General features: G+C 45.4%; 1 long non-coding RNA gene across 1 annotated transcript; it reads left to right on the forward strand.

The window, feature by feature from the left end:
• Positions 1-4967: 4967 nt before the first annotated feature.
• On the forward strand, positions 4968-12401 carry LOC133349308 (uncharacterized). The gene is made up of 3 exons (XR_009755936.1): positions 4968-5043; positions 6845-7077; positions 9587-12401. It is a non-coding gene; the product is annotated as an uncharacterized LOC133349308 (long non-coding RNA).
• The last annotated feature ends 338 nt before the right edge of the window (positions 12402-12739 follow it).

Below are 12739 nucleotides of genomic sequence, written 5' to 3' on the forward strand. Positions count from 1 at the left end.
TGCTATAATCTAACGCCACTGTGTATGCTAAAGAACGCTTGCCTTGAAATCGAAATGTTGCGGGTTTAAATTTCGCTCGTGAGTTGACGTGAATTATCATCCTTTTGCTCGAGATACAATGTGCACCACTTTGTCGAAAGTGAATTTGAAGTTGTCGCATGGAAAGTTCAGACCTGTCATGCGATTGTGGAATTTCACCACTGGCTTAGGTTTATGAATATATGCATGTTGAACTTATTTTGCACTGTGCATAGCCAACCGTGCAAATGGAAGGTGCTTGGGAAGGATGACAAACTGTTCCTTGTTTGCAGAAGGAGATGTTCACCAACGTAGCTTTACCGAAAGAACCAAAGAGTATGGATCCTTGCAGTCACGAAAACTTCAAATCTAGAATGAGATCTTCTGATTTGACTTCTCTTTGAACACTCGCCACGCTCAGAATACTGGGCACACGTGCAAAGTGAATCACCCCTAGAGTACACGGTTCCAAATCAGCAGAGAAGAGTGGCACATTGGCCAGTTTTCTATTCAATATCAGCGGTAACGGCACAACTGCCAACATTTCAATTACCCCTGTTCATGTTAATGTTGTATAATGCGATTACGTTATGTGCTATAATCCTGGCTTCACGTAGATGTTCTTGCGAACAAACATTGCACACATTTAATGTAAAATACTAACATCAACCTATACACATCTGTGATTCACTCTATTGCATTTTGTGTGATTGACACCACACACAATGTACGAACAAGGATGATTACATACAATTGGCATCAACATCATTCTTAATTCTTATAGTGCCAAGCTATCACGAAAGTGCAATGTTGCTCGGATGGATACAGTCTGCTAGCAGGGAGCGAAGTTGCCACGTGGTTTTACCCAATTAGATAATTATATAATTTGTGGGCCATGTTAGAATTTGGTAAATTTGGACCGTGACGCTAATACGCGTGGCCTACTCGTTTCGAACAGCACCGCGGGATCTGAATGGTTCGCCTTGTAGCACGAGTGTCGCACATATTTTGGCATTAACCAGGGCAACCACCAGGCTCGAACCGCGAAAATCTGCAACAAATTGTAAACGCCATGCAGGGTTAATGGTCAATTATATGAAGTTCATATGTTGCTTCATTTGTCGTAGGCTTCGTGAATGAAAACAAATTACAGTACAATATATTTCAGCAGAAAATTATAAACAGTAAATAGGACCTATTTTGTAAGACTAATATTCGAAAAGTCAATGTTGGCTCTCTACTCTGAGACGGCAATTGAAATTCCGCGTTCCTGCTACTGGAGAAAATAAATTCACAGGAATATCTTCATGGGTGCACTTTTCAATGCAATAGTATGGTTAAGTGTGTGTTCCGTGCAGTGGCGGCTCCTGCAAAATCTCTCAGGGGGGGCAAATGTCTGGATGATTGATAAGGATAAGGTCCACCCATGCAATGGATAAATTAACAGCTTGAGCATGTAAAGGCAACTTCACTTCTTTAATATTAATGAAAAATAAAGTGACTCTTACAATACATCTTGTTTGTTTCTATACTCACTATTAATACAATCCACTCAAGTTTCTTTTATTAAAGATTCCAGTAGGTGGCGATAAATTACGTTGTTGGATGAAACGTGCTTACGTATGATGACGTAAGCACGTATGATGACGTAAGCACGTTAGGGCGAGCCCTCCCGGAAGCCATAGAGAATGCATTGCTAGCGCCCCCCGGTCGAAAAAAAACATCTTTGAATGTAAGTCTATGGGGCCACTCGGGGCGATTCTCAGCCGTAGTGAAATCGCCCAAAAAGAGGCGGTACTCCACAGAACGTGACATGACGCTGATTGGACTATATCCAGAGGCTGCAGTGACGGCTAGCGTGACTCTGTGGTTGAATGACATTGGTGGTGCGTCGCCCAATCGCCCTAATGAAGAAACCGCCCCTGGTTCCGTGTAATATGATGTTGTTGTGTATAAATTCGTTTCAATCGTTTTGACGACTGCGTTAAGTGTGTGTCCGCGTGTCCTGTGTGTTCATGCACAAGTCGACAAACTGTATCGATTTATTTAATAATCATTCTTATCATCACGATCATCAGCCATGGTCGAGCCACTGCTAGATGAAAGTCGCCCCCCCCCCTCCCTCCTCCACCCCACGCACAGCGCTGCAATGCCCAGAATCCATCTCGCTCCTTCGTCACTCCGTCAACTCAGCGTAGTTCTGCGCACGCGTGTCTTCGTGATTTTTTGGACAATTTTTTTCAGCATTCGTTCGGCTTTCTTTGCAATGTATTTGAATGCTTTGGAACTTGTGTTAACGGCATTTACGAAACAATGGGGTGAAACATTGCATTGCTGTCACGTGAACACTAGAAATTGTATACAATGAAATGTTTACTTTTCAATAACGCTCATGCGAACTGCAGCATGTAAATCATTTGCGCCGAGCAAGGAAATGTTGAGGCTATGTTAGTAAAGCGTTGACAGCAGGCAGAGAAGATGTGTAACATGGAAAGGGCATCTGATTGCCTTTATATAGACATAAGTGAAGTTGTTCTGCAATGTGTACAGGGGTATGCGGAGAATGGAGCCAGAACACTAATCATGTACATAAGTAGTCGGTCTTTAATTTTTCCAAGCGTTTATATGGATGTTTATCAATCCACCTGTGGTCGGCACCCGGAGGAAGAAAAGCAGAACTAAAGGAATATTGCCAAACCCAAAAAAATTCCAGTCCAGCACTTGGACTTTTCATGGTCAAGGCGAATGTTCCAGCGGCTGGCTGTGTTCACTAAAGAAGATGTATCATACTATTTTGGAACACTCTCACACTTCAGGCTATTTCTTAAAAAATTATCCTGAAAACAACATCATAGATGTTTCAAAGGTTTTGTTGATGTGAAACATAATTAAGGAAGTGGTACGCCAACTGACATTATTTTGGTTGGCGTTCCACTTTCCGTTTGAGTGTAATAGTTTTGTGAAAGTTCCCATGTTTCACCCATTTTTTTTTCACATTGCATAGCTGAGCACAGCAGACTACAGGTTTGTGCTGATGTGCAGGCGAGGGTTCACCCTGCCCCACGGATCAACAAGAGCAACAGACCCAATGTCAACGATTCCATTGCGCACTTCGCTATCACTCCCTTCCTTCTGCCAGATCCTGAAACGTGTTTTTACAGCTGAAACCTGAGATCCACTATCTCACCAACGTGTGAGTTGGCAATCATCCGCCCGTCCCGGTGACCCCCACTCCATCTTGTAGACGGCTCTTACCCATGACAACCCCTGTCTTCCGATTGCGTCTACGATGATGGGACACTGCTAGGGCATAATGGTCACCGGTTCAATCTTCCCACGTGGCTATGGAAGCATTTGGCAAGTTTTTTTTTATGTTTAAATCCCATCGCCTCTGTCCACCCCAGCAATATGAATGGGTGTGCCACAGTTTGTTGATGGGCAGGTCAAGCTTGATTGCGTAAAGTGTGAGTTCTCACGCCTCTGCGAAGATTTATGGCAAGTGTGGAAGAGTAGACCAACCCTTCAGAGCGGCTCTCAACCGCTACTGCTAGTGGAAGCCCTTTTACCAGCAGTTGTGTGAGGAAGCAATTGCAGGGCTGTACCTTTATCTATTCTACAATGTTCTAATCTTTCACACTGATTGTGTTCTTCAACCATTAATTCACAGCATATCCACTTGCACCTGTATTCAAAGTCCAGAAATGTATTTTCCAGCGAATGTTTGTTAAAGTCCAGTCCTCAGGGCTATACGGCAAGAGTGATGTCGCTCTTACCTCAAACTCTTAATTCTTAACACTAAAGTTCACCTCTATAATCTCCCAGAGCGGTTGGTGTCAGGATGTTATCAAATACGAATCTAGCTCATTTGTTTGCACATACAGCGTCCAAAACATCGCTTATGTAAGCCTGCCCATGTTTTAAAAATAATAATATGAAACTGGTAGATTGCCAAATGTGGTGGCACATTCCTGTAATGCAGAAAACGGTATGGTTTGTTTTCGTGAGAGATTTTGTTTCTGTTCGTAACAGATAATTGCATAGAGCAGTGATGTTTTATGTACGTATGTTGAACTTCTTTTGCACTGTACGTAAGCCAAACTTGGTAATCGGAGGTGGGAGGGAAGGTCAACAAACTAAACGCAAGAAGCAGTTCTAAAGAAAATCGTTTTTCAACCGAGATTTATAAGTGCATAACTCCAGTGGCATCCGAATATCGAAAGGAAGAGCATTCCAGATGAGCATCTGAAAGTGCGTTCCGTGGTGGTCGTTTTTGATCGACGGCTCGCCAAAAGCCGCTGCTAGGATGACGGGAGATCACGTGATGGTTTATGCTCTTTGACGAGATCAGCAAGGGATTGTGGTTAATTTGTGGCACGCACTTCACGTGGAACGAGTGTGACCTCATAATTCATAATCAACGTTTTTGGGTTTAGATCGCGTTATTTATAAATGTGTCGTAACCCTCCACCACCCGACACGGCCAATCAGTAAAAAAAGTGTCACGTTGACAAAAGACAAATAGTTCACTGCTTTAGCCCACCGGTGTGTTGAAGCCACAACATTTACAATTGATTGGCCGTGTCGGGTGGTGGAGGGTTACGACACATTTATAAATAGCGCGATCTAAACCCAAAAACGTTGATTATGAATAACATTGGTCGCGAAAGCCTGCTACGTGTTAAACTGACCTCATAATGTATTCGTTTGGCAACTGGAAGCCAATGCAACTCGGCGAGCACTGGGTGAATATGATGTGTCTATGTCGAAGTTCTTTCGCACCGTACGTAGCCAACCTGTGCCAATGGGAGGTGTACGGTTAGGGTCGGAGGCAGTTGCAGCATGTAGGTTGCTGATCTAATTGCACGGTGGAGTTGAGCGTGTTATAATCGCTGTCAATTCGCCTGTTTGATAAAGGAAAGCAATCACCGAGTCTCATGACTCTCTTTTCAGGAGGGTCCTGCCAAGTTTCCGCAGTAGGGGATGCGACGTTGCTGCTGCGTGCGATCCGAAATGAGCAATTTGCAGGTACTGTTTTCAGCATCGCGACGTTTGTCCAACATTAGTTGCGTGGGTGTATGTATCCAGGCTCGTGGAAGAGGGACAACGTGCCGCACGCTCAACGTACATGTTACAGCCGTCTTTTCGGTCTGGGTGACAGCCGCCTGCCCGCGCCACGCATTGGTTTGCAGGAGGTTGATTTGACCATAACTTCGCCAGGCTTGATCGGTGCGGGTCGGTGAAGCGGGTGGATGCCCAGGGCCGGTTTAGATATCGGAGTGTTATTTCCCTTTCGTCGATTCTTTGTTGTGGTAATGCTCGTCTCCTCCGACATGCAGTCGTGTAAAGCACAGGCCTGAAATGTCTTGCTCACGCCACTGATGGCGGAAGGGCCCTCCACTAGAGGGAGCTCTAGAAAGCCGCTCTGGGGGGTAGTGGGCCTACTCTTCCACGCTGGCCAGATGCCATGTATGTTGAACTTCTTTTGTACCAGTAGATAGTCAACCGTGCTAATCGGAGATGCGGGGGGAAGGACAACAAACTAAACGCAAACAGCAGTTCGAAAGAAATGCGTTTTCTATCCAGGCTGAGTTTTCAATCTGGATGAGGCTGAATTACCCACACAAGCGGGGTTTAAGAATCGTGTTGTTTGATTTAAATGTCGCACCGGGAATATCGACCCAGGGGACTCCTGGACCGCAACTCCAACAGCCTCACGGAGGCTATTTTGTTCTTAGGGTACGGTGATTACTTCATTTGCACAATGGGCACATCGTTCGCTTGCCCAACTGTGCAATGTCAATGCATTGGAGTCTCTCCAATTGTGAATCACGAAAGGCCTGGAGCCATTCACACGTTTCAACCCCAAAAGCCATCCTCCTCCCATCCCTCTCTCTGCGAGTGAACAGGTGATTAATTAAATATTAATGCCACACTGATTGCACTTAGCGGGTCATTTGTAAGAGTCCATTTTAACATGGGAAGCCAGTTTATTATGATTTTTTTACTGCAATAATTTCTTGGCAAAGCGTGACAATCGAGGTTAAATGTTGATTAACAGAGCGTGGATGTATACGTACAGCCCATTTGTCAATCCAATGCTGGATGAGGGCCTCCTCACAGTCGTGTCGGCCGTGAAGGTCCTTTGACCATACTTCACCACGCTGGTCAGTACAGAGAATCAGTAGATTCTGCTCCCCACAACGTCCACGCCACGTCGGGTCGTTGTGCACCGTGGTCTCTCATCCAAGCTCTGTCCAGACCGAAACATGCTGAGTCTTTCGGGGTCTGATGGGTTTGAGCGCATTCCATGTGATGTGGTCACAGGGTCAAGAGGTAGGGTGCGCATATACAAAGCCAATTGAAAGTGGCACCATGCAAAGATGAATGAGAGGTGGTGTCCACCTCCAAGGTGGAACTTCCACACATCTACGGCAGAAGCCAGCTCCTTCATAGGATGGAAACCGTGCAATTTCCACAATAGTGGGACTCATTGGATGAACCCTGAAGGGGATGATGGCTTTCAACTCGCAGCTTTATGAATGCGCATCAAGCACTCCAACCATAGTGCCACCTGTCGTTACAGAGTGCACATTTCTGCGTATGCAAGACAAAATACTCGAATGTGCTGTTACCCCACGGAGAGACGGGCCCTGCCACGTGAATGTGAAATTCAAACCACTGGCTATGGGCCACCGACAGATGTACCATGCCCCATTGCTCGCTTGAGCATGGAGACAATTCGAATTCTGTCTGATTTTGATAAATGAGTAGGAGGGAATATGGCTTTGATTGTGGTGGGTTATTTGGCTGTCACACCAATGCACAGAGGCTCGCTCTTGAAGAGTACCGTGGGATCTCGAGCACCTTCAAGCCAACTGCGCAGAGGCCTCACTGTTCCCACTGTGCTGGAAACCCAGCACCAGGGAAAGGATTCAGTTACAAGGCGGTGAACCTTCGACTTACTTGGATGCGAACTCTGCCTTGGCACAGGGAGTGCAGCTCTCATAAGCCTGGATTACCAACCCTATTGCACTGCGGCAGTGTAGACGCAATGCAAGAGTAAGTGCGTATGCGTATATATGCTGTGTGCAGTGTACAATATATATACTGTCTATATGAATGGTGATTGAAAAGGCATGACAACGAATGGCCGACTATAATGAACACGACATGCGTGGGTTTCCACGGCTGTGCTGGGAAGATTCTTTAGGCCGTGAATAGAGGCATTTCACGCTCTCCCACGGTGCACCGGCCATTATACAGGGTGGCCCAAAGTCAGGACACGGAGGGCTATTTAATTTATTTTAACACTGAAATTCGGACATTGTTTACTTTTATAAGTTCATATTTAGTGTTATCTACGAGGAATTATTGACGTCTATTTTTCACGTGGGGGCACCTCAAATTCGTCGTTTCCAAAACTTGACCAAGAATCCTGTGAACGAATTGAGACGAAACTAAATTGACGAATTCTAGATTTGAAGCTTTCGTGACTGCAAGGATTCATACTCTTAGGTTTTTCAGGTGAAGTCAAGAAGGTGAATAAATAAATAATAAATACATCATATTACTAGTATAAATAATAATAGAAATAAATTATAATTCACGACGTTTCGGAGGCAACACAAGTCTCCGTCATCAGGTGGGACCGTCACAGCTATATTTACTGTATCGTCGTGATTTATTATTTATGTATATTATTATTTATATTATTATTTTATTATGTATTTATTTACCTACGTGACTTTACCGAAAAAAATCTAAGAGTATAAATTGACGAATGTTCTAAATATTACACGCGTGATCTTACATTTACAAAAAGTCCTAAATTAATTTCAAAAGAGAATGAATGTCTGCATTAATATTAATAGGAAGTGAGTTTTAACGTTTGTTGAAATGTATTAAATCAGCCTATGTGATTTGTTAAAATAACTGTAATAACCCGATGTGTCCTAACTTTTGGGCCACCCTGTATAGCGTTGCCTGCTGCTGCTGCTGGGAGTTTATTTGCTCGGTCTGGTAGGAAACTTCGGCAGACCTACAGCAGACACCAGCGGCAACCCGCTGTGCTGCAGCATCGAGGGAGAACGCAAGCTTGTTAATTAATTTCCTTTAGAAGCTGCCAGCACGTGGAGCGAAACGTCGGGCATCGTGCGGAACTAAAAACACGAACAAAAACATGACTATTGCGAATCTGCGTGGGATTTGGCACCTTTTTACAAGGAGTCATGTTTGCATAGACCGCAATACCTGCAGTCGTAATACAAACAAAAGACATAACTTTGATAATGTGCACTGTCCTTGAAGTTGATTGGTCCACACCCGAGACAGCTTTCCTTAGAGCCTAGTCTCACATGGGTTGGACCAGATGACGCCAAAAGTGTAGAATCTGCGTGGGGTTGTTGTCTACGTGGTCTCCTTGAAGTGCAAAGTGCTTGCTCGGCCGACGTTTCGAGGCTTTACTCCCCGCCCAGGAGAACCCATTCACAGCCCAGGATGCTTCATTGTCACATGACATTCGATGTCCGCACCATTCATTGATTCTTTAGCTGCGGAAATTAAACGGAAGCCGCTGGGACCAACGTCCGATGAGTTCTGCGTTTCAACCAGAGTGCGTGTGTGTGTGTCCCTGATCGTCTTGGTTCTTTCGGTAAAGTCACGTAGAATGGAAATAATAAAATAATAAAATAAAACATAATAAAATAATTCTCACGATGTTTCGGCCACAACGCACGCAGTCGTCCTCAGGTGTCTCCCCGACAGACCTGGTCTTCACCTGAGGACGGCTGCTTGCGTTGTGGCCGAAACGTCGTGAGAATTATTTTATTATGTTTTATTTTATTATTTTATTATTTCCATTCTACGTGACTTTACCGAAAGAACCAAGAAGATGAATCCCTGCAGTTACGAAAGCCTTTAAATCGAAATGTGTCCCTGATGTTTGCACGGACAACTCGTGCCTTCCATTCTCACGCGATCCACAGCATCACAATCAGGCTTGAACAGTCCGCTGCTGGATGAAGGCCTCAACACATCTCCGCCGTGCAGCAGCGTCTCGCCATGCCGCAACCCGTCTCACTGCTGCACACACATCGCCCCATCTCTGCTGTGGTCGTGCTCCGAGGCTTGCACATCTTCCTGAGGCTGCACGCATTGTGTCACCAGTCTTGCCTTTCGCCATGTTTCAGTGTGCCTGGTTCTGACCCATAAACCATAGAGGGTTATATGCACTGATTGATATCTTTCGTCTTTTAGCATGATGGTATTTCACTATCAGGTTTTCCAAAAGCACTCCATTCTACTTTTATTTGTATTTGCATTCCAATCGTTTTGTATTCCGGTATGCCTTTAACAATGTCCCGAGGTGTACATATTCTTTAGTGGTTTCTAGTTGCATTTCTGTGACAATAGTTGCATTTGACTTGTTGTGCGTGCCTTTTTATAGGCACATGCATATACGATGTCAGCACTAATAGGTTGCTATGAATGTTGGCGATTTCTCAGAATCGTTGTGCTTTTGACTGAACATTCACCATGCTTTGTACCACCGCGCCTTGTATCGTCTCAGGCCAAGGACTCACGGACAAACTGGCCACCTTATTGGACAAGTGAAATTTCCACCGATTGCTTTGGAAAGTCAACAGAGGTGAGCAGCGCAGCATCCCATGTTAGTCAACAGGGTGCCACCTTCCACGGGAAGCCAGGACAACCCTCGACCGCTCGAGAACAGGGCCAGGGAAATGGGTCAATCATCCACGTGCTCAACTCCTGCCATGAGAGATCGGTTCCCCGTGGCATCGTCACCACTCACTCTGCCTCGTCTGAAGCTGCTAAATGGATCGCTAACCTCGACATCAAACTGCACCTGCTTCCCCAGCCATACGAAGAAGAAAAAGATTTGAACTTGGTGTCACATGTGGTGTAATTCTCGCGTCGGTGCAAATTCTATTTTCGGGCATTTGCTGAAAATAAAGAAGCCAAACTTGATTTGAAGAAAGCCAATTTGACAGATTGGCAGAATATTATAATTATGAATGTGTTCTTTTCGTTTATTTCATAACACATGCACATTTATATTTTTAAACGTAATAATGTGATAGTTTTAATTCATTTACGATTTTTATTCTCCGAAGGATGTTGTTGCTTTCATTCAATATGCCTCTATAATCATTTTATTTAATCTATTCCCTGATTTTCGTGGGAAATTTCTTAGCTGGCCATTTTATATGCATCAGTCCAAGGGGCACGGTAGTAAAACCCCACAACTTCTCATCGGAAGGTCCCAAGTTCAAAGCCTCTGGTTATGGGCCACTTTGTGGAAAGTCAACGCCGGTCGTCCAAAGAATAAACTCGCCTCTGCCACACTAACGTGGAATTTACACCACCGCACATCTCCCAGGGCCAACGACGGAGATGGCCATTGCCCCATACTCATTGTGTGGATGGAGACACCAGACTTTCCTTTTTGGCCGGGGCCGACATCAGGCTACCATGAGACCTACAAGAAGCTGCTGCTACTGACCCCTTGCGCACAGAAATTGCCGACACGTGTTGGCACCGACAGCGCGCCCTCCCCATTCCCTCCTGCCAATCCCTTCCCCTTGGCTCCCTTCGTATCCCCTCCCTTGCTGGCTGTGCCAGAACACCCCCGGGGTGCATTGGAGGTTTGGCGCATAGCAGCAGCAGCAGCAGCCAGTCAGTGCTCCGCCACCCCCTAGTGTTTTAAGGGAGGTCGTGCCTGTGTTGCTCTTGGGCTGGAAAGCGACGCGCGCTGCCCGTTTGTGTAATAAGGCAGGAATGCGTGCATCACTTCTGAGACACTCGCCGTTGTATGAATGCCGTGCACACATACTCGTGTGCTTGCAAAACGCCGTTGAGCTCAGACTGCATTTCAATTACCTCCTTAATCTCATTGTCCACGCTCATTATTCCGGCGCCACCGCATCTCAGCATAGTAATATTGGAGCATGGTTTTGCCGTGTAAAACAAACAAAAAACATGTTCAGTCGCGTAATTCAATCAGTGCCTTACCACTTCGCCCGCAAACGAATTCGATGGCTGTGCCCTGATCCGTATGCTAGCAGTCATCGTGAACCATCGCTCTGCTGTTGCAGTGCGCCTGCATTTCGTGTCCGTACCACGGGACGTTTAATACACATTGTAAGAACAAAAATACATAGGAGGCATTCGTTTTCAAGCAACCCTCGTGATACTGTGTTTCATAATGTGTGTCTGATGCCAGTGGTGGAAATACCACGAATTCCATGTCAGGTCCCGGTCCCTCCATTGGAATTCCTACAGTCGCCTTGTACAAATGAGTTTTAATATCGCTGACACTGAGTGCCATTCACACGTGGCTATACACGCGTTAACGTTCATCATCGTCATGGCCACCAGGCATTGTCTACCTAGTGCTCGATGAAGGCCTCCCCGTGCCATAGCCACCCCTCAAAGTCCATTGCTGCAACCATCCATCCCACCCCTGCACATGGAAATATCTCTTCGCCCCATCTTTGCGTTGGGCTTCCTCTTGAATGTGTCTTGTCCATCGGCCATTCGTGATGTCAGAATCATGATCTGAATATTTAGTCATACTGGAGGAATCCGATAGGGTCAGGTAAGAACGTTACAACAGCAAACAATACAAACAAAACACGATAGGAGTCCAAAGTATGGGAAATGTAAGCAGATATTGCCTTGTCTTGATTCTCAATGTGATGTCTATGATGTGTATCTGTGTCCTGAGCCATACGTTCAATTTTCTGTCTGGTCTCTCAATGTAAAGTTGCATTCACAACAATGTTGAGCACTTGATTGAGTTGCACTTTTTCTCTGCTAATGAGTAATTGAGTGACACAAATCCTGCATTTATTGAATACATCAATTCACTCTTCCCTCTCTCCTCATTATATAACGTTGATTCCTTTACTGCCAGTGAGGCATCCACATGAATCAGTGAATGAAACTTGTGGTGAAGGTCAATAGTTCATCGTGACCTATACCATGGATAGCATTACACCTTACCATCGCGTCCTTCCTTCTGCTAGATCCAGCAGCTGTTGCACTGCTGATGAACATCTTCCCAAGGCTACTTTACCAGCATCTCACTCTCTGTTCTTTCGGTCTTTTCATTGGTCACCGACCTGTGGGTTCCACTCAAATGGCCTGCCTCGGTCACATGCCCTCCACCATCCTGAACACGTGACCCCCTCCACCAAACTAAACCTCCACTTCCTGATTATATCTGCAACACTTCCTTGCCACTTTCCTCTCTGAACTTCAAACATATGTTTTACCCTACCCTGCCACGCAGTTGCCACGATATCCTCCAAAAGCTTCGTTAAAGTCTGGCTTTCTCACTGTAAACTAATAGACGTGAATTCTGTCTCAAACACCCATCTCTCAACGCTACATGTGACCCCTCTACTCATCCACAGTGGTTTCTTTAGTCAATAAAAAAAAAGTCATTTGAAGTTGACTGCACCGACTTCTGGTTGAGACCACCGTGGGACATTGTATGTATGTCGAACTTCTTTCGCACCTTACCCAGCCAACCGAACTAATCGAAGGCTAGCGTAGTTGGCTGAATGTATGCGCGTGTTGCGTATGCCATACTCGCTCACCTCCCTGTCATCCGACTTGAGTGCGGACAGCCGCGGAGACATTATGTGCATTACCTGTGACCCCCCCCCCCCGCCATAGCACACTGTGAGTGTTGATG

The sequence above is a fragment of the Lethenteron reissneri genome, chromosome 29 (assembly GCF_015708825.2).
Source record: "Lethenteron reissneri isolate LAM-NWPU_2019-01 chromosome 29, ASM1570882v1, whole genome shotgun sequence".
In the NCBI taxonomy this organism is placed as follows: domain Eukaryota; kingdom Metazoa; phylum Chordata; class Hyperoartia; order Petromyzontiformes; family Petromyzontidae; genus Lethenteron; species Lethenteron reissneri.